Source organism: Polypterus senegalus, chromosome 12, assembly GCF_016835505.1.
Source record: "Polypterus senegalus isolate Bchr_013 chromosome 12, ASM1683550v1, whole genome shotgun sequence".
NCBI classification, from domain to species: Eukaryota; Metazoa; Chordata; class Cladistia; order Polypteriformes; family Polypteridae; genus Polypterus; species Polypterus senegalus.
The window spans coordinates 110772547-110794605 of NC_053165.1; the positions used below are offsets into that span (position 1 = coordinate 110772547).

Genomic DNA, 22059 nt, shown 5'->3' on the forward strand with positions numbered 1-22059 from the left:
AGTTTTTCATATGGCTGTATTATTCATTGTAACAGCAATCACATTATTACACATGCCAAGTGATAGTGGCTATCTGCTCAGATGCTGGCAACTTATTGTGTCTTTAACCTTTTCATTTTCAGCATGGAAATAGCCTTTAACATTTTTTTCCTTTGCAGATGCATGCTGATGCAGCCCTACACTGACACCCTGATGTATGAACATGAGCTTGCTATGTTTGCATTACGTGGCAACGTAGTTTTTTGGTTGGTACAATATCACTTCCTATAGTCATTGCCTCTTGCCATCAGTAGCCAACTGTGCAGAGCACAAAGGACCAAAAATCTAACATACTCATAAGTATACATAAACCCTCTTGATACAGTGGTCCAAAAGGTGCATTGAATCTATTAATAAAGACATTCCCAAAGGCAGTCTTGTAGTTACTCTTCTTCCATCTGTTTCCCAATTGTTTATTTACTTAGAACATTAGAACACTAGAACACTCTAGACGAGAACAGGTCATTCAGCCCAACAAAGCTCGCCAGTCCTATCCACTTATTTCCTCCAAGAAAACATCAAGTCGAGTTTTGAAAGTCCCTAATGTCTTACTGTCTACCACACTACTTGGTAGCTTATTCCAAGTGTCTATCATTCTTTGTGTAAAGAAAAACTTCCTAATGTTTGTGTGAAATTTACCCTTAACAAGTTTCCAACTGTGTTCCCGTGTTCTTGATGAACTCAATTTAAAATACAAGTCTCGATCCACTGTACTAGTTCCCTTCATAATTTTAAACACTTCAATCATGTCACCTCTGAATCTTCTTTTGCTTAAACTGTAAAGGCTCAGCTCTTTTAATCTTTCCTCATAATTCAATCCCTGTAGCCCTGGACTCAGCCTAGTCACTCTTCTCTGGACCTTTTCTAGTGCTGCTATGTCTTTTTTGTAGCCTGGAGACCAAAACTGCACACAGTACTCAAGATGAGGCCTCACCAGTGCATTATAAAGGTTGAGCAGAACCTCCTTGGACTTGTACTCCACAGATCGTGCTATATATCCTAACATTCTGTTAACCTTCTTAATGGCTTCTGAACACTGTCGGGAAGTTGATAGCGTAGAGTCCACTATGACTCCTAAATCCTTCTCATAAGGTGTACTCTCAATTTTCCGACCGCCCATTGTGTATTCAAACCTAACATTTTTACTTCCTATGTGTAATACTTTACATTTACTGACATTAAATTTCATCTGCCACAAATCTGCCCAAGCCTGTATGCTATCCAAGTCCTTCTGTAATGATATAATGGATTCCAAATTATCTGCTAATCCACCTATCTTGGTATCATCTGCAAACTTAACCAGCTTGTTACTTATATTCCTATCTAAATCATTTCCATATATACTGTATCTAACTTTACATAAAGTTAACTATTAATCATTTTACTGAAAATACTTTTTATCTAATTATTTGGTCATCAGGAGCCAAAGCCAATCAGGCAACACTTGGTATATTATTGCTTATTTTGTTTTACTTGCCATATACACTACTTGAAAACATTTCAGACAAGGTTTCCACTACCTTACCTTTTCATGTGAAGGTGTAAAATCCAACAGCTTCACCATCCTGCCAAGAAATCTTGCCATACTCATTTGCAGGATGAGGACTGAAGCAGGTATGCTGGTAAGGCACTCTCTCCACAGACCCAAAAATAATCATATTCAAGATGAACAAGACTACTCTTTGTCCGGCACATTGTACCTGTTGATTAAACACAGAGTGAGCACACCTCTTAGTGACTGGGTCCCTGACAAATGTTAAATTATATACTCTGTAAATAATAAACCATTTAAATGTTGTTTATATATTGATGGATCCCTGCTAAAACCCAGTTCTTTCACAGACTATGCTCTTTATTTCATTTTAAGTGATAAAGTCCCTGCACAAAATGAAAAATGTGCTTGTCCACCTGTATCAGTCCCTGCCTGGTAGGGTTGTTTGTTTTTAAGGCTTCATCCACAGACCACCACCTCTTGTGCACATACAGTGCGATCACTATATTGGGAAGGAAAACATATCTGGATATTTCAAACAAAACTGCACAATTATCATTAAATCACTTTTATTACTTTGGCTTAAGATATGGATGAAAATAAAATGTTCAAATCCAGTATTCCAGATATTAAAAAAATTACCAAGAACAGTAAAAAGATATTTTTAAAAAATGACATACTGTATTGGGAAAGCTCCATGGATTCAGCAGACTCAGAAGCTCTGGACAATGAATGTTGATTCTGTCCATGTTAACTTTAAGACCACAGTTTGTGTGGCTTGAGAACTGCCTGCCAGACATGATCAAGAGTAGCACAGGAGTTCCAAAGTTTACGCTGAACACCTCACACTTTAGATGCAATACCAAATATTGTCATCTATACAAATTGCCTCATGACACAGCCATAGTAGGGTGTATCAGCAGTAGGCAGGAGAATAAATACAGGAAACTAATGAAGGACTTTGTTGAATTGAGCAAACTGAACCACCTGCACCTCAGTGTCAGTAAGACAAAGGAGATAATCATAGACTTTGGGAGGGTCAAGCCCACTCTGCCTCCAGTTCCCACTGGTGGTGATGAGGTGGAGGTGGTGAGGACATACAGACTGCTTGGGGTGCATCTAAAAGACATGCGTGAATGGAGCACCAACACAGAGGCCATCTGTACACAAGAAGAGTCAGAGTCGCCTGTATTTGCTGAGGAGGCCGAGATCATTTGGAGTATGCAGGCCACTCTCACATGTTTTCTATCAGTCTGTGGTGGCCAGCATACGTTTCAATGCTGTAGTGTGATGGAAAATGGCATTAATGCAGGTGATGACAACAGTCTACATAAACTAATTGAAAAAGCTGGATCAATCTTGGGAGTCTGGCTGGACTTACTTGGGTGGTAGAATAGACGGTCACTCGGAAATCAGCTGACTATCCTAGACAATGACACTCACTACCTGTATGAGGCTTTGGCTAAACACACATTCAGTAACAGACTGAGACAACTGTGGTGCTCCAAGAAGTTTTACATGAGGATGTTTCCACCCTCAGCTATCGGCTCTATAATGAGGTGGTATTGTTCCCTGATGAATGGTAGTAAGATGATCTAATAAACACCTTAACAGACAATGATGCTATGTGTGATATACTGTGTCAGGGCTGTACTGTAACACTATAACTTTTAAGTATCTTTAATTCTAATAACTTTACACTTAGTAAATACCTACACTTTTGTTCATCTACTTACAGATAACTCTTGTTACAATGTGTATTAGAACCTTGTTAGCATACCTGAGACTATTATAATTGTTTTTTACATTTATAATTGTACTTTTTCTGCCTTTTGCTATAACTCTACAAGTTCATTTGAGATTAATTAAGTTTCTATTTGCCTTTGTGCCACAGTAGCACAAATAAAGATTTTTTTTTTTAATGGATGGAAGTATGGTGGTACAGTGGTTAGCAATTCTGCCTCATACCTTGAGGATAACAGTCTCAATTCATGGTCCCATTCACTGAAATTTGTATTTTTTCTCTGTATATCTATAGGTATTTCTGTGATTACTCTGGATTTCCTCCAACATCTCAAATGCATCCAGATTATGTGGGTTGGTATCTCTGAAATGGCCCATTGTGAGCAGGTGTGAGTGAATAACGAAGCTGGCATGTCCTGTGAAGGACTGGCACTAAGCCCAGGATTGGTTACTATGTCGCACTCGATGCTGCTGGGATAGGCTCCAGGTTCCTGTGACCATAAAACTGGAAAAAATTAATCATGAAAATGCATGGATATAGTATAGAAACTATCAATCCTCCTTGTGAACTGGACTATTTAATTACAGGGCTGTGGAAAGCTGAAGGCTATCCTGGCAACACTGGAAAAAAGACAAGGAATAACTTCATGCACTCATGCACATATCCACAGTATTATTCCAAGCAAATTTAGTTAAAATATGCTTCTCTGAAATTCAAGAGAAAAACAGAGTAGCCTAAGAAGATGTACATAGACAATCAGAGAACAGGCACACTAATATTTGACACTGACTTGGCTAGGGATCAAACCTAGGCCTGTGAAATTGCCCTACTGATCCTCCAAAATAATACTAGCCTTAATATTTACAGTTTAAAGTCTTGAATGTTATGTATTCAGAATGTACTGTAAATTATTACTGAACTTTACGTTATTGTCTTAATGTCACTACAAACAGCCATGTGCTATGTATACTGTGCCCTGTGTTGGACTGACACCCTACCCAGGGTGGTTCCCATCTTTTATCCTATTCAATCTGGGCTGTTTACAGCTGTTATGACTATAAATTGGAATAAGTGGGTGAAAATGAATAAATGGATAAGTATACCTATATACTTTAGTCATTTCAACTATAATAATTGAGGTTAAAATGGGAGCGAGCATGCAGTGTACCTTTACCTTGAGATTTCTCCAGCACCAGGAGCTGATAAATGGGAGTATCCTCCTCAAACAGTGAAAGAAATGAGACATTGTCCTTTGTAATTTGCACTTATTAGGTTGTATTATACAAAAAAAGCAGCCTGAAATATTGCTTTGTGAAACCTATATTGATACCATCAGAATCACAAACTTAAAAAGAAGTGGAATGCCAACCTTATACCCATTAGGTAAGGAAAACCATTCACTCTGATCAGGTGGGTCAGAATTCAGCCTACTGACATACTCTTCAGCACTCTGAAATATTTTCATAGCCAACAGAGTCCAATATATCAACCAGAAGGTCGTGTCCTATAAAGAAAAAAGAATATTGTTTTAAATTAAAGTGAATAAAAATTAGAAAAGAGGACTGTAGATTAAAAAAAAACATGTAGTCTGATTTTATTAATTGTAAGCATGTAAATCCAGCAAGATGAAAAAAAAAGCTCAGGAATGAAAAGAGAGCACACTTTGCCTCCAGCATTACCAGTCTTGCTGGGTTTGCAGATAACCTCCTCTGGTTCAATTCCAATACAAGATTGTCCATTGTCATTCTTTAAAAGCTGTCTGGATGACATCCTGGAGCTTCACATGCATTAGCTCAACAGATAAGCAACACAGGCTCCAGAATATAGATCTGAATTTCTTATGTGGACAGACACTGCTGTAATAACACAAACATTAGAAAATGATATTTAAGGAATGTTGCTTGCCAAGGAGTTGCACGTTTACAATCTGTTCCTTTAAATTAAATATTTGTCAAAGGGAAAACCCCACTCTGGGCTTATAAACAGTTTTTATAAAAAGAACCACTCATATTCTTCAACTGAATATCCTTCTGTGATTTAAGAGATGACTGGGCAAGCACCTTGGATCAGCTAGCTAAGCAAACAAATTGAAAGGACTTGACGGAATCCTCAAGTTTTAAACTAGTAAACACCAAATACAACTGTAAAATCACTGGGTAAATAAACAAGTATTTCTAAGGGTACCATCACAATGTAAAGTGACTTGTGCACATAGGAACATGGCTATATAATGACATGCCATGATGGAGAACCAGCACCCCTAAACAAACTGACCAAGCTGTGCTGCACCTCTCTATCTAGATAAAAATGCACATGCAACAAATTCCTCTAAAGTTTCCCTCTCACCTATGGAAGAAACATCCTCAGTAGCTAGACATGCTAACCTTCCTCCACTAAAAAAGGATTCTTTCAAAGTAAAACCGCATTAAGGGTATCTGATTAAATGCATGCAGTTAGGGATTCCTCACAGATGCCTTAAAATGCCATAAAGTGTCACATCATAGACCTCATTTTAAGCAACATTCACTTATGAAATCCTCTCTGTTCCCTGACCTAGTCCTTAACCCTGGATTTCTACATTATGAGTTTTAACTTCTAGTTTTAATACATTCTCCCTCAAAAAATTCCATGTCTGAGGTGTCATATGCCTATAACTGGCTTACTACAGAACTCCCTGATTTGTATTTTTCCCAGCCATTAAACAAAATGTATCAATTATTTTTGTTATTCTAGAATATTTCTTTCAGTAACGTCATCATGTTGGTGAGAATGGGGATGAGGGATAATCTATCCCAGCAGCACTAAGCATAACAAGGCAGGATGCCAGTAAACTTAATTCATTTCACTCCAAAAAACATTCAAAGCCTCAAGAGACAAAAAATTTAATTATTGCATGACACAAGAAAATAAAGTATACAGTAAAAAAAAAGGCTTTGACCATAGACAAAACACATAAAACTGCTACAAAAATGTATGATGGTTTTTGACAAAAACAGGACATTCAGCCCAACATAACCGTATCTCATCAACCCCTATTCAAATAACTTGTACAAAATATCAAGTGAACATCTAAAGGTCCCCAAAATAAAACCATCTACCACAACTCTTGGCAGCTTTTTTTCATAGCTTTCTATGTACAGAAAAGGTTTCTAACATTTGTGCAGAATTTCCCCTTATCCAGTCGCTATTCGTGTCCCTGTATTTCTGTTGATGAAATCATTAAAAAGCAATAACTGTACTGACTTCTTTCACAATTTTAACCGATTCTAATAATAATAATAATAATAATAATAATACATTTTATTTATAGGGCACTTTATAGGGTACATTAGCAGTAAATCTCAAAGTGCTACATAAAACGTTTAAACAAAGACAAACCAAGATAAAAACAGAGATAAAAACACAATAGTTTTAGCATTTTTGTTAATATGCTTTCCTAAATAGAAAAGTCTTTAGCTGTTTTGTAAAACAACCCACAGTCTGCTGTGTTCTTAGGCTCTCTGGTAGGCCATTCCAGAGCCGTGGAGCCGCGGCTGCAAAGGCTCGGTCACCCATTGTATGAAGTTTGATCACAGGGGGGCCAAGGCGGTGGGTATTTGCAAAACGGAGGTTTCTTGCAGTGGATTGTAGTATTAGGAGTTCCTTCAGATATTGTGGAGAATTTCCATGGATACACTGGTGAGTGAGCAGACAGAGTTTGTATTCGATACGGAGGTGGATAGGGAGAAAATGAAGTGACCGAAGGATTGGTGAAATGTGTTCATATTTCCGCACCCTCATCAGGATTCTTGCAGCACTATGGTGAATTTGTTGGAGCTTTTGAAGGCTTTTGTTGGGGATCCCGATGAGGAGTGCATTACAATAATCCAGCCTGGATGAAACAAAGGCATGAACCAGTTTTTCAGCATCACAGACGGAGAGGTAGGGACGGAGTGGCTATCACATTTCATCTTATGGCCATATCATATTACATAACGTTTCCAGCGATTTTCAGTCTTATCCTTCATTAAGGCCAGACATACACCATGCGATTTTTAGAAATCATGGTTACTACACGAGAGACGCCAGTCATATACGTGCTCAAACTGTTCATGCATGCTTGGTCCAAATGACATGCCATGACAGGGCCAGATTGAGACCTTTAGAGGCCCTAAGCACTTAAAAGATTTTGGTGCCCCCATATATACGAGTTGCACTCACTCTCAGTGGATGACTGAACGGGACTACCAACACGACTAAGACAAGAATGATCGCCTGAGCCTTGGTGGACCAGGTAGCAGTTATCAGATCCCGATTTTGTTGTCTTCAAAATTTACACCATTAAACTCTATTACTACTATTTTATCATTATTTTTACAATTGTATATATATCTATATAATTTTTAAGCCCCTTTTTGTGAAACCTGTTTCAGCTGCACAATTTGCAGTTTTGCACTATATTGTCCAAGGTAAATCCAGAAATGGAAAACTTCCATGGTGTCGCCCCAACCCCAACTTCCCCTGAAGCACTAAGCACGTGCTTATTTTGCTTAATGGTTAATCCGGCCCTGTGCCACGATGTGGCTATTTAGACAATATGTTTATATGGTGCCAACAGATAGCTTTACTCATTGATATTTTGCAATAAACGTTTACCCATCCAAATAAAAAAACTATATGGCCACAGACTTCTCAAAATGTCAACAAAGAAAAAAGCTATATTGCTGACTCTTGCTGAACTTGTGCTCTGAAATTACAAAAAAAAAAAAGAAAGAAAGAAAAAGGCATAATTGGACACCAGAAAGATGATTGACAAGGCATTGACAATATGGCCTGTCTATTTTACAAACAGAATTATTTAATTTACCATTGTGTCTGTTTATTTCGGGTTCTTCCAGTAAACGTTTCCCAAGTTGTCAATGGCCATTTAGTTGTATGTGTGTTACTATATGATAGTTAGTTTTTTCAAATGGAAAAGGTGAACATAAGTAGCAATATCCAATGTACAATGTCCAGCTACTATACTTCAACGTACTGAAATGCAATGCCAATCACTTCTTAGTTCTGTTACAGCAGTATTTTTCAAAGTCAAATTCAATATGTCATCTGCCCAACCTGTTGATCTAATTGTCATTTTTAATCATGGCGTTCATTTCCTTTTATGTTCTAATATATATTGATGATATAAAGGCTTTTTTAACCTTCTGCGCATGTTGTTATTATTGTTGCCACACACACGTACTCACTGCAGTCACTGTACAATGAATTTCAGGAAATGTGATGGAAACATCTGGAAATTGGCTTACGAGACAGCTCAGACTACGTCCAACAACCCAATCATAAGATACTGTCAAGAATCCCATGATTTACAAACCCACTCAAACTGCATGTGAGATAATGAAGCTGAAAATTAGACCGAGTAAGAAAACGAGTCAGCAACTGCAAATCAGTCCTCAGTTGTTCTAATAAGGTTTACTTTCAAGTTTCAGACCCACCAGTTTCTTGTCCCGTAAACTTTTGCCTTCTGTGTTCTGGCCAGTTTTTCGCCATTCCACACCCTGCACTAGAAGTCTCACACCCCCTTCTGTTATTATGAACGCTAGTCTCTTAAGTCTTAGTTTCAGATCAGACTAAGCATTATGCTAATGTGCTTTAGCGGTGCAGTACATAACTCATATCAGTTCCATTCTCAGGCGGTTTCAAGAGTTCATATTAACCTCAGGCAGAGTAAATCCTTACTCCCATTCATTAGCGTTCAAAAATATTAGTTATGAACTACTTTAGTACAGACTCAGTGGCGCAGTGCATCATCAGGATGGGCCTCTCGTATTTGGACAGTGTCTATGTTGGCTGACTGAGGAGGAGGACTAGTAGCATCAGCACACAGATCAAACCCCAGGTATTCCCTGTTTGATCCACTACCTTCTGGTAGGTGCTATTGGGTGATCAAATCCCACAGAAGCAGTATGAAAAATAGTTTTTTTTTTCCGCAGAATGGTGGCCTCCATCATCCCCCTGTTCAGCTGCTGAGAACTGATCTAAACCCCACCCTGGACTGTTAAAACACACAGAGACACAATTCTGCACCCAAGTACTGAATCTATTTATTTACTATTTCATTGTAGTTATAATTTAATACTCTTTCATATGTATATATGTAAGTCTGAGTTATTTTCCTTTGATACTGTGCTGCTTTTATGAAAGATGTCATACCAAACCTCACTGTATATAAGTATATTGACAATAAAGTTACTTCTTCTGTCTTCTTTTTCAATAGGATGCCAATTATCGTCAAATTCAAGTTAGATTGCAGATTATTAAAAAATAAATAAAATACAAGAATGAGCAAAGGAGCTCTATGGTTTATTACTACAAGGTTTCATTATTTGCCATGTACTCCAATGTACATTTGTTCAAGTAAGCTTGATGTGTAAAAACAGTGGTGTAGTTGGTAGGAACTGTGGTGTAATGGTTCAAGCATTTGGACTTCAAGCCCTGAGATTGTGGGTTCTGCTACGAACACGGTGGGACCATGAGAAAGTCACTTTACCTGCCTGTGGTCCAGCCGTAAAAGCAAAAGAAATGAAACCATTTGTTATCTCAAATGTCGTAAGACGCTTTGAATAAAGGTGGAAGTTAAGTAAGTAAATATGGATGTTTTCAGGTCTATCTTTGTATTTACGGTGCACAAATGTGATGTATATTAAAAAAATAGATTCATACAATAACATTTGTCTTTATTGAAATGTTAAATGTTTATCCAAACTAAATTGTTCAAAAATTAAAGGATGTAACAGTATATTTATTTGCTTCTGTAATGAATGGGTGTCTTGTTTATTGATGGTGAAAGTGTACCTTGAAAAAGTTTCCTTTTTAATTTATATAATTTCAGCTTCAGAGTTTAATTAAAGTGTACATACATAATACATTTCGGTTACACAGAGTATTATGTTTTAAAGACTTTATCTAACAGTTGTACAGTATTCAGAAACTCCTTTCTCTGCCTCTGTTACTCCTAGGCATTGCCTTTCACAAAACCATAAATAATGGATTAAACATAACATTAGACAGGCAATCACTTAATCCCATTTCCAAAATATATACGACTCCAGTTAAACTATTAATCAAGTCAAATCGGCCCTGTATTGGAGTAAATTAGGCAACTAGATTTTATGAAGAAAGAAGGACAGAAACATTGGATATAGCGAAATTCAATTTCAGGAGCAGAACACTAAGCTTTTTTATAAACGGTGGAAAACGACAAAATAGCGTATAGAAAGAGAAACTGTGAAAAGCGGAAAAATTATCAGCTGTTTTCCCAACACTTTAACATTCGTCTATACGGAACGCTTTACCGTCGCGTCTGTTTTCCAGACGGAAAAAAATAAAAGTGGCGTTTGGAATCTGTGCAGCTATTGAGGATCATTGGTTACTTGTACGTGAAAGCGGCCAATTACCAAAAAGACCTGCTGTCCGGAACGCCCCCACTAAGCTACAGGGGATTGATTTCACAGTGCAAAAGAAAAACAACTCGAAAGGCACGTACGAACTATAAGCCGTCCTCCTTAAAGGCCGTCCCAGGTTTACAGACCCATATAATATGGTGGGGAATGATTTGAAAAAATGGGACGCGCCTCGTTCGGTGTCTCCACCTTATACTACTTGTTTCGTGTCAGACACGTTCGTTGTTTTACCAGCTTTCTTGTTCGAAGTGTGGCGCGTCCTCTTACTCCGCTGTGGGTCGCTGACAGGTGAAGGCGTTCAGTGGACAGGAAGTGAGTGCAACGACGGCACAGAGAAATCACCAAAACGGGGAGGCGGCGGGGATCTGTTCTGTTTATCAGGTCACTTAAGTAGGGCCGCTCCCTAAGCGAGACGCCAGTGCAAGAATCCTGCATGCGATATATTTAGAAAGAAGGTCTAATAAAAGTGTCAGGCTTATTTTCAGTCTGCTTATTATTTGCACAGTATGCAGTAAATAACTGCAGCTTAACTTTGGCAGGGCAAATGATGCGGCAAAGTCTAACAGGGATAAACTGGGACAAAGTTTAAAGTATGGAGACAGTTGAGCACATTTTAAAACGATTTACATACAATTATAATACAGGGTAGGTTCAACACAAAATTTGAAATTAGCAAAGAATAAAAAAAAAATTTGCACTGAATACATAAGAAGATAAAAAGAAGCTACAAAGGAACAAACAACAGCTGTGTAAATTAAAATATAGAGTGAAATAGCAGATGCTGTAAACTTGAGTTTTTCTTACGTTTTCACCTGTGTGGAAACAAAGTGATGATGGCCCAGCAACAGGAGATACTGAGTGATTTGGAAATTGAGAAGTACTGCTTAGTACTTTGCCAGAATCAAACAAATCACCAAGAACAGATCATTTATCCTCGAGGTAGTGGCGGGACCCTAAAAACATCACACTCTCCATTTGCTATACAGTAATCTTTGCTCTCCCTTTAATATTAGTATTTTTGAGGTGACAGCAAAGTGTTCTGTATGATGATGTATACTATTCTTGTCCCATTTTTCAATCTGAACAAAGGAAAGCCAAGCATATGCAGTAAACATGAAACAGCCAACACCGAGTGTGCTGAATGATTGTTTACTGTGCAGCCTAATTCAACAGCATTTGCTCTCAGCTCTTGCTTACTGTTAGGACTGAAGCGATGGGTTTTCCAGACCAGCTGCAGAATATTATACACCTTTTTAATCAGTTGATGATGTTTATGAGTGTTTTACATACCTATTTCCAATCTGTGCAGTAAGTAGTGAAATGGACTTCATGTTCTCCTATCTCTCCTCTTAGCAGTTCACCTGTTTTGGCTGATGCACCCACATTAATGCTGGCTCCATCTGCCTCAAATCCACAGATTTTATATTGCCACCAGTTAGTCTAGTTTGTAATTGACAGGAAGGGGAACTTTTGAGAATTAGAACAGGGTTAACAAAACAACCATTGGAACTTGTGATCACTGCATTTGAATATTATGAGTGAGTTTATGGAATTCTTAGTTAACATATAATGTTTTACAATCTATTATAAGTATATGTACTATATATATATATATATATATAATCTATATGTATTAAATCCAATGCCTGTCCACTTTTCACGAGAGAACTACTTAATGGATTTAGATCAGGTTTTTTTTCTATAAATTGCTAGAACATTCTGGTTGATTTTGCAACCTCTCTCATCACGCTAAGTATGGTACCAATTTATTTCCGCGAATCCAAGAGACACTCAACGGGCCAAGGGGAGGAGGCAGGGCCTTCCTCACTAACGCATCAGCTTAGCTAGCGAACGAGAGGACTACTTAACGGATTTAGATCAGGTTTTTTTCTGGAATTTGCTTGAACATTCCGATTGATTTTGTGACTTCTCTCATTGCACTAAGAATCATAGTTCGCTTGCAGGAGCGATATATTCATGCTAATCCGAGACAGAGGCAGTGTGATATCAGGAATAGGGAGCCAGGTGGGGCCCCTTCTCACTCACGCGCCAGCCTCTGTTCGAATTGCTGTATCTCTCACCACGTTTTGGAGTGGACCTTGCCTCCACTTAGCTAGAAATACCTGTTTGTGTATTGATTTTTAAAGTTTGTCCTGTTTTACTAATATGCTTGGGAAGCCATAGGGAACGACTAGTGTGTATATAAACTGCTCAAAAAAATTATAGGAACACTTTGAAAACACATCAGATCTCAATGGGAAAAAGAAATCCTCCTGGATATCTATATTGATATAGACTGGGTAATGTGTTAGGAACGAAAGGATGCCACATCGTTTGATGGAAATGAAAATGATCAACCTACAGAGCCCTGAATTCAAAGACGCCCCAAAAATCAGAGTGAAAAAATTATGTGGCAGGCTAGTCCATTTTGCCAAAATTTAATTGCAGCAACTCAAAATTGTACGCAGCACTTTGTATGGCCCCTGTGTTCTTGTATACATGCCTGACAACATCGGTGCATGCTTCTAATGAGATGACAGATGGTGTTGTGGGGGATCTCCTCCCAGATCTGGACCAGGGCATCACTGAGCTCCTGGACAGTCTGAGGTGCAACCTGATGGCATTGGATGGACCAAAACATAATGTCCCAGAGGTGTTCTATTGGATTTAGGTCAGGAAAGTGTGGTGGCCAGTCAATGGTATCAATTCCTTCATCCTCCAGGAACTGCCTGCATACTCTCACCACATGAGGCCAGGAATTGTCGTGCACCAGGAGCCACTGTACCAGCATAGGGTCTGACATTGGATCCAAGGATTTCATCTTGATACCTAATGGCAGCCAAGGTGCCTTTGTCAAGCCTGTAGCGGTCTGTGTGACCCTCCATGGATATGCCTCCCCAGACAATCATTAACCCACCACCAAACTGCTCATGCTGAATGTTGTTACAGGCAGCATAATGTTCTCCATGGCTTCTCCAGACCCTTTCACTTCTGTCACGTGCTCAGGGTGAACCTGCTCTCATCTGTAAAAAGCACAGGGCACCAGTGGTGCATCTGCCAATTCTGGTATTCTATGGCGAATGCCAATCGAGCTGCATGCTGATGGGCAGTGAGCTCAGGGCCCATTAGAGGACATGGGGCCCTTGGGTCACCCTCATGAAGTCTTTCTGGTTGTTTGGTCAGAGACATTCACACCAGTGGCCTGCTGGAGGTCATTTTGTAGGGCTCTGGCAGTGCTCATCCTGTTCCTCCTTGCCCAAAGGAGCAGATACTGGTCCTGCTGATGGGTTATGGACCTTCTATGGCCCTCTCCAGCTCTCCTAGAGTAACTGCTTGTCTCCTAGAATCTCCTCCATGCCCTTGAGACTGTGCAGGGAGACACAGCAAACCTTCTGGCAATGACACGTATTGATGTGCCATCCTGGAGAAGTTGGACTACCTGTGCAACCTCTGTAGGGTCCAGGTATCGCCTCATGCTACCAGTAGTGACACTGACTGTAGCCAAATGCAAAACTAGTGAAGAAACAGTCAGAAAAGATGAGGAGGGAAAAATGTCAGTGGCCTCCACCTGTTAAACCATTCCTGTTTTGGGGGTCATCTCATTGTTGCCCCTCTAGTGCATTTGTTGTTAATTTCATTAACACCACAGCAGCTGAAACTGATTAACAACCCCCTCTGCTATTTAACTGACCAGATTAATATCCCATAAGTTTCATTGACTTTATGCTATACTTGTTCCTTTAATTCTTTTGAGCAGTATATATATACTGTATATATGTTGTTGGTTTTTTTTTGTCACAATACAAAAGTCAGTGTCCGCTAGTAGTTCATAGCCGGATGGTGCTCAAGGTGACCCAAAACACAAATAAAGCACAAAGTATTTTGAAACCAAAGTCACCGTTTATGGCAGGAAAAATCATAATCCTGTATTTGTTGGTGAGTAAAAGAGCAAAAATTCTCAAAAAGAAGGTGTGATGAAGAGGTAAACAGTCCATAAAAACAAGATAGTCATATCCAACAAACAGGACAAATTTGATAAATTATTGAAAACATTCATGCAGAGTAGTTGCAGGCAAGGGCTCATAAAATGTACACAGTACAATACTGTCAAAAAAAATATGGTAGAACGAAAAAGGTTGAATAATTGGTCCAATTGCTCTCCAATCCAATCTCTCACCCCAGTGCTGAAGCTCTCCCAAAATCTTGGAGACACCCTGGCTTAAAAAGTTTGAAAAAATATAGTACCTTTGAGACAGTCAACAGTGGGGGGGTGGGGGATACTTTGCAATACGCATTATAGCGACACCTATCCTCATTACTGATCTTTTGAACTAATTGCACAGTGGCCTTTTAAACATTTCATACTCACTCGCCTAAAGGCAATGGGCTCATACCATTCTGCTAAGCCGGTAAGTGAAGGCATTGTATAAAATCTAAAACATCTGGGGCTTCATGTATAAACACAAAAATGTTGCGTAGGCCCATTTCCACACTGTCATCGCAATGTATAAAAACTAAACTTGGTGTATAGCTACGCACATTTTCACGCCAGCTAAATCATTGGCGTATGCAAGTTCTTTGCTTGGTTTTGTTCCAGTGTGGTTTCCCTTTCTTTTTTAGATCCACATCCCTGATGTGGCTTTATCAGATACACTGAGATTAACCGCATATTGTTTATTAGTTTAAGGCATCTGATTGTAATTAACCTGTAACAATATAATGGTCCACGGAATGGCCAAACTATTCCAAATACCATAGCTGCTTTAGCGTTGTTACTCTCAAGTATTTATCCCACCGTATCTGAGCGTGGAATCACAACTCTACAGCAGCTGATCGGAAAGAGAATTATCAGTATACAGCATCAAGCACACACTGCCTCAACCATGCGCACTATTGAACTGCTCTGATACGACAAACACTTCAGAGCCTTTCCTGTATGGACTTCGCGGTTTAAAAATAGTTTCATCCCAAGAACTATAAACGCACTCAATCAGTCCATCAAGTGCTCCTTGTAGAACTGTTTGTACTTATAAGTACAATTACCTCACTGTAAACTTGTGATACAGTTATAATATTGCACAACCTGAGCCACTTTATAATGCGTGTATTTACATATGATGACAGTATCATTTTTAGGATGAAATGCAGCAAAATATGTTTATTACATTATACAGATAAAATGTTAACATCATTTAAATAATCTATATTGTTAATAATTAAACATATGAGAACATAATGACAACGGTAGCAACGAGCTGGCACCCCGTTCAGGGGTTGTTCCTGCCTTGCGCTGTATGCTTGCTGGGACCGGCGTGACCCTGGATGGATAGATGGATAGAATAATCAAACATGTACTATGAAGATATTTCAATGTTCCTTAAAAGTTTTGAAGAATCTGTGTTCTCAGCTTACAGATAGCTTTATATCTATTACAGAGCTGATTGTGTGGCAATTGGATATTTGGAGAAAGAAAAGGAAGGACAGAAATTGGGGGTTAGTACATTTGAAAGAGACAGTATTGCTGCAATAAATTATTTCATCAAAGGTCACACACAGCACAGCAAGCATCTTGTGTGAGGCAGGAACAATCTCTGGACAAGGCACCAGCTCATCACTATCACTGCGCCACTGTGTTCCCATGTTTAATAACATGCTTTAATTCCTATCATCATGAAAATGATACAAAGTATACATCTCAGTATTTAAATTATTCAGAGATCTGTAATAACACGAATGTAATGGATTCTATGTCCTGTCGGAGGAGGAGAAAGCCCGTTTAAGAAGCACGCACTGATTCACACACATAGAAAAACATATACAAAACAAAGCATTTAACGTGCTACTTTAGTTATGATGGGACTTGAGAAACTAGTAAATTAAACGATTTTAAGATGAAGTTTATGATGTTCTACTTTAATGACAAAATAAAGTACGTGATTAAAGTGTAAATTTCGAGATTAAAGTTGACATTTCAAGCTTTTTTTCCCCACTGTGTGCCTATTTTTTCTTTTCTCTTTACCCTAATAAGCTTCCATATGACTCTGAGATGATGGGCTACGAATCCTCTTTTCAGGGTGACTTTGATATCTGACAACTTCTTATTTATTTCGGGCACTGTACGACTTTCTGAACTTGAACTTTCGTGTTTCTCCAACACTCTATTTCAATCAATCAACTTCCTTTTGTTGTTTATACCACTGTTTAAACCAACAAATAGTATGTTTTCCTTGCCTCCACTTGGTGTTTACTGAAACTCTTCAATTTCCCCCCGTGCTTTTGCCATTGCCTTTTCACGGAACGCTGAAGGGCTATTTATATTGATTTGCATATTCAAAGAGGTGTAATTCTGGGAGGAGTTGAAGAGTGGCAGCAGGTATGTGCATGTGCGTTACTTTTCATGCTGACCGGGATTTATGTAGCGGAAGAACGTGGAAGTTGGTGTATGTACAGATTTATGCATCTGGATTTTTTTGTGCGTACGCACATTTCCACTTTTGCCTGTAAGCCATGTTTTAGTGTGAATTCTACGCACGGTGTTATGCATGAGGCTCCTGATTGTTATTGGAATGACATCCTAACATGATGCATCTTGTAGGGATTCGTTTAACTTTCAGCACTGCATGTGTCAAATCTAGGCTGTGTTATGTTTGGTTAAATATCGTTGGCTACTGGTTCTTCTGGCTCATTGTAGATGGCAAAGGACCCGGTGACGGTTCTACTACCATCACATACAGAATATATATATATATATATATATATATATATATATATATATATATATATATATATGTGTGTGTGTACATATGTATATGAAGCTATAACAATTAATTATTTAACATAAGGAAAAGGATTGAATTTAACTGAGTGTTTAACTAAATGTAATTTAAATCTGAAACTCATGAAAGGCCTGCCTTGTCCAATGTAATTTTCCAAAGTTTGAATGAGATAAATAAGTAATAAAAATCTCCTCCAGAAAGCATGGATAAACTGGTGGGAAAGCCCATACACCCCTCCTATGAAGCGGTATGATAATCCAGCAGACATCCTCCTGAACGATGCAGTACTTAGAATAGTGGGAGAGTCAACAAGAATCAGAAATTACTTGGTGGCATTAGTTGATTGGAGGAGGTAATAAAGGTTCTGCATATTAACAGTCAGACGACGTGATGTATTAGATAAGGTGATGGTAATTAGAAAAAAGTACAAAAGCAGATGAATTGTCTCATTGATTGCTCACTCCATGGACTGAAACAAATTGTGCATAATTTGTGCAAATAAAGAATTGCTCTGCATTCTCATCTGAACTCTCTAACTGCCTTCTTCGAAGACAGAGAAAGCTTTTTCCATGACAAGTTCAGATAAGACTTCTTGCTTCTCCACTCTCCCAGTGATTGTATCAGTTTGTACATATAGAGAATTGTAAATTCAACATAAATCAATCTTAAAGCACTCCGCTCATCTGGAGTTGAAGAGACATGCCTTGTGTGGACTAAGCCCCGGACACAGACAGGCAGACATGTTAAATTCACCACCACACGTTTATTCACAGTTCTATTTACAAAATCCATAAAGTGCTGCACAACCCACTTTACCCCAAAGTCCAGGCCTTTCACACTCTTGCCTCACTCTTCAGACCGCCTCCACTCTCTTCTCCAAGCTTAGTCCTCTCCTCACCCGACTCCAGCCTTGAATGAAGGGAGGTGGCCCCTTTTATAGTTACTCGGATGTGCTCCAGGTGCTTCCCGGCAATCTTCCCCCGGCACTCCCCAGTGTGGCAGAAGTACCGGCTGCGCACCTGGAAGCACTCCAGGTGTCCCCGATCCTCTTCCCCCAGCACTTCCGGGTGTGGCAGAAGTGCTGAGGTCAAGGGCTCTGTAGGCATAGCAACCCAAAGCAACCAGGGGGCCTGCCCTGTCGTGGTCTGGAGGAGGCGCAAGCCCTCCTCCTGTTCTCTTGGGCATCCTAGCTAGGTACCACCCCCAGGCACTCGCCACACTTGTTAGTAATGGAGTACTGGATTTTAATATGAGAATGTCTGGAAATTGCATCATTCATTTTAAAGCTTGTACATTACTGTGACACTTGTGACAGATCAGTGGTCTGACAAGACAGTGCCAGGGAACAAAAGGCATTAAGAAGAAGAAGACTGTACATGCCAAAGGAGGGCCCAAAGTGGTAAAAAAAAAAAAGAAAAATGAGGCAGTATCTGCTAGTGGGACCTTCACTTCCCTAAAGGCTTTAAGCACTTAGTAGAAGGTTGCTGAAGTTAAAGGAGATGCCTTAAGGAATGGTTTACAATGTGGCCTCTATTTGAGTGAGTTATTCCTTTTATTTGATTACTCTCAAGCAATATAGATTCTCTATATGATTGATGATAGGTGGAGACATGATCCACCTGGAAATGGTTAGATCAAGTTTGCAATGCCCCAGGGTGGCTTTATTCATTACTTCAATAAGCAAGAAAATAAAATAAAGCAAATTCCATAGTAGTAGTAATAGTGTTACATGTGCAGTGAAACTCATGTCTGGCCAAAATTCAACAAGTTACACACCATGATAAACAAGAATGTATCTAAATACATACTTTCCCTTTTGCTGTCACTGATAGCTTAAGGGCATTTTCTGGGTTTGCCCAGGTTGTTTGGTTGGCGCCCACATCTGTGGATAGAAATTTTTATGACTGGATGCTCTTCCTGACACTGGCCTCCTTTTTTATTTAATAGACAACACAAATCAGCTTACGTGACGTACAGCTTACTGCCCATAGAACATAAGTGTACTTATTAATACCAATAAATAAAATGTTTTCAAGTATTGTGATGTATGAAAGTATGTTAGGAGAAAGGAAAGTGCTAAGCACATGAAAATTAGATTATACTTAAAAGTCTTTTAAATTGTTAAAGAAGATATGTAGCACAAACTCATGCAATTTGAATTACATATTTAGCCTACTACTTATTTACATAAACTTGTGAAGAGAGTTTAGATAGAAACCAGATTAAAAATGTTAATTCAGCAGTATTTTTGATCATCTCACATCCTTACAGCTCCAGGAGACTGAGTTTTAGAATTTTGCCTAGTCAGTACTGTATATGAACATTTGAAAGTTTTGTTGGTGTCTGTAAGGTTTTGTGCCAATGATCTGATAAGAATTAGAGTGGATGAGACAAGGACTGTTCACTATGATGGAGTGGAGCCCCATCCAAAGTTAGCAATTGTATTCTGCCTGATACGAGTTTAAGAAATGTCTGGATGGATTTTATTTTTTATTTCAGTTTTCAATAACCTCCACTATTGATAATCTGTCTACTTTAATTGTCAGGCATAAAAACAGTTTTTATTGATCTCAATTCTGTTTCTCTGATATCCTTTTTTGTTCCTTGAAAATGGATAGTGTATACAGTACATCCCATACTGTATATCAATGCAGATCTTGCTCTTGAGGACTGTAGAATTGATGCCTGCTTTGCAACCAGTTTTTTTATACATCTATCCATTTCCCAAATTTGCTCCATCATGCAGATCAGAGCCAGTGCTACCGGCATCAGACTCAAGCATCTGGCACTGTACATACAGTATGTGAGATGTAGAAAGAGGTTTGGACTATTCAGAGAAAACACAATCAGATATGAGAACAAGTTATAGTCACCAAAAAAGGAACAACATAGGTTCACTTTCTCTTAATTAGATGTTTAGATGTGGAAAACATCCTGTGTGATCCCAGTGCTAAAGAATGGGCATTCCAGTGATCCCAAGGACTTCAGACCAGTTGCTCTTATTCATACATCATGAAGACTTCTTTAAGAGGCTGGTCTTAAAACGGCTATGATCCCTAGTTTCAGAACATGTGGATCCTCCGCTATTTGCTTATCAGACACATATAGGTGTGGAGGATACTCTGATCTACATGCTTCACAGAGCCTGCTCCCACTTGGACAGAGCCAGCACCATGTCTTTGACTTTTCCAGTGCCTTTAAAACCATTCTGCCTCACTGAGTTGTTGAAAAAGCTGATGTCTCCACAATCCTGGATCATGAACTTCCTGACTAACAGAGAGCACTTTGTGAGGCAGAGGGACTGTGTGTCAGAAATGGTCATGTGTAATAGGGGAGCACTTCCAGGAACTGTCCTGTCTCCCATCATGTTTACCCCTCTACACAAGAGACTTCAGCACAATACTAGCACTTGCTATCTACAGAAAGTTTCAGGTTACTCATCCGTCATAGGCAACATTAACAATTGTTGAGGACTACATCTTGTTGTGCAGAGAGAACCACCTGCAACTCAACATCAGAAGGACAGAAGAGCTGGTAGTAGACTTCCAGCTTGTCAGCAAGCCTCTGAGACCAGTCACCATTCAGGGGGGACATGGAAGTGGTGCAGAGCTACAAGCACCTGGGAGTTCACATGAACAACAAAATGGACTGGTCTGACAATACAGTGGCGCTGTACAAGAAGGGCCAGAGCAGACTGAACTTGCTAAAGAGACTTAAGTCTTCTGATGTATTCAGCAGGCTGTGGGAAATGTTCTACTAGTCCATAGTAGCCAGTGTGGTGTTCAACAATGAAGTCTCCTGGGGAAGCAACCTGAGCACAAAAGAAACACAATGCCTGAAAAACTTATCAAGAAAGCCTGATCTGTCACACGGAGAACCCTGGAGACACTGAAAGCTAATGGAGAAAAGAGGATGGCAGCAAAATTGGATGTCATCATGAAAAATCCCCTTGGAGATGTTCTCTTGGAACAGTTTTTAGCACAGGCTCATTCCACTACACTCTGCTAAGAAGTGCTTCTGGGCATCCTTTCTGCCCACTGCTATCAGGTACGTCAATGCTTCCACCTGATGTACTGATTACGTTTATTTTTATTTATTCATTTACTTATCGACTGTATTATCTGTCATGTGAATCTGTATCCTTGTTTTTTAATGTTGTTGCTGCTGTATGCATGTGAATTTCCACCTGGGATTAGTAAAGTTTTTCTAATCTAATCTAATACAATCTATTCTCACATTAGTTCAGTTCCTTTCCTAAAGTGACTTTTGCCCCTTCGTTTTCAAACTTACGGTAGATTGCTCCTGGTCATATTGGTCGCTTTTTATCCTCAGTTTTGTGAAGTGCAGCCACTGGAAACAGCGTGTTTATTTCTTAGAAAAGCAAAGCATGTAAAGTAAGAAAGACTTCTAAAAAATATAACAAATTCAGCTGCATTTTAACAAAAAGTGCAATGTCTTTTTCCAAAGAGAATCAATAAAATGAACTGGTGTCTGGTTCAAAGACAGTGGATACCGTGGTCCTCTAGGACTGGAGTAATGCTCCACTGCAATTATGTACGTGCTGCA

General features: G+C 39.1%; 1 long non-coding RNA gene across 1 annotated transcript in view; it reads right to left on the reverse strand.

The window, feature by feature from the left end:
• LOC120541536 overlaps positions 1-22059 on the reverse strand; it is an 82237-nt gene that overhangs the window by 24620 nt on the left and 35558 nt on the right. The window contains exons 3-4 of the long non-coding RNA XR_005636025.1: positions 4645-4779; positions 1565-1739 (exon numbers count right to left, since the gene is read on the reverse strand). This is a non-coding gene — a long non-coding RNA (uncharacterized LOC120541536). The remainder of the gene's footprint in view (positions 1-1564; positions 1740-4644; positions 4780-22059) is intronic.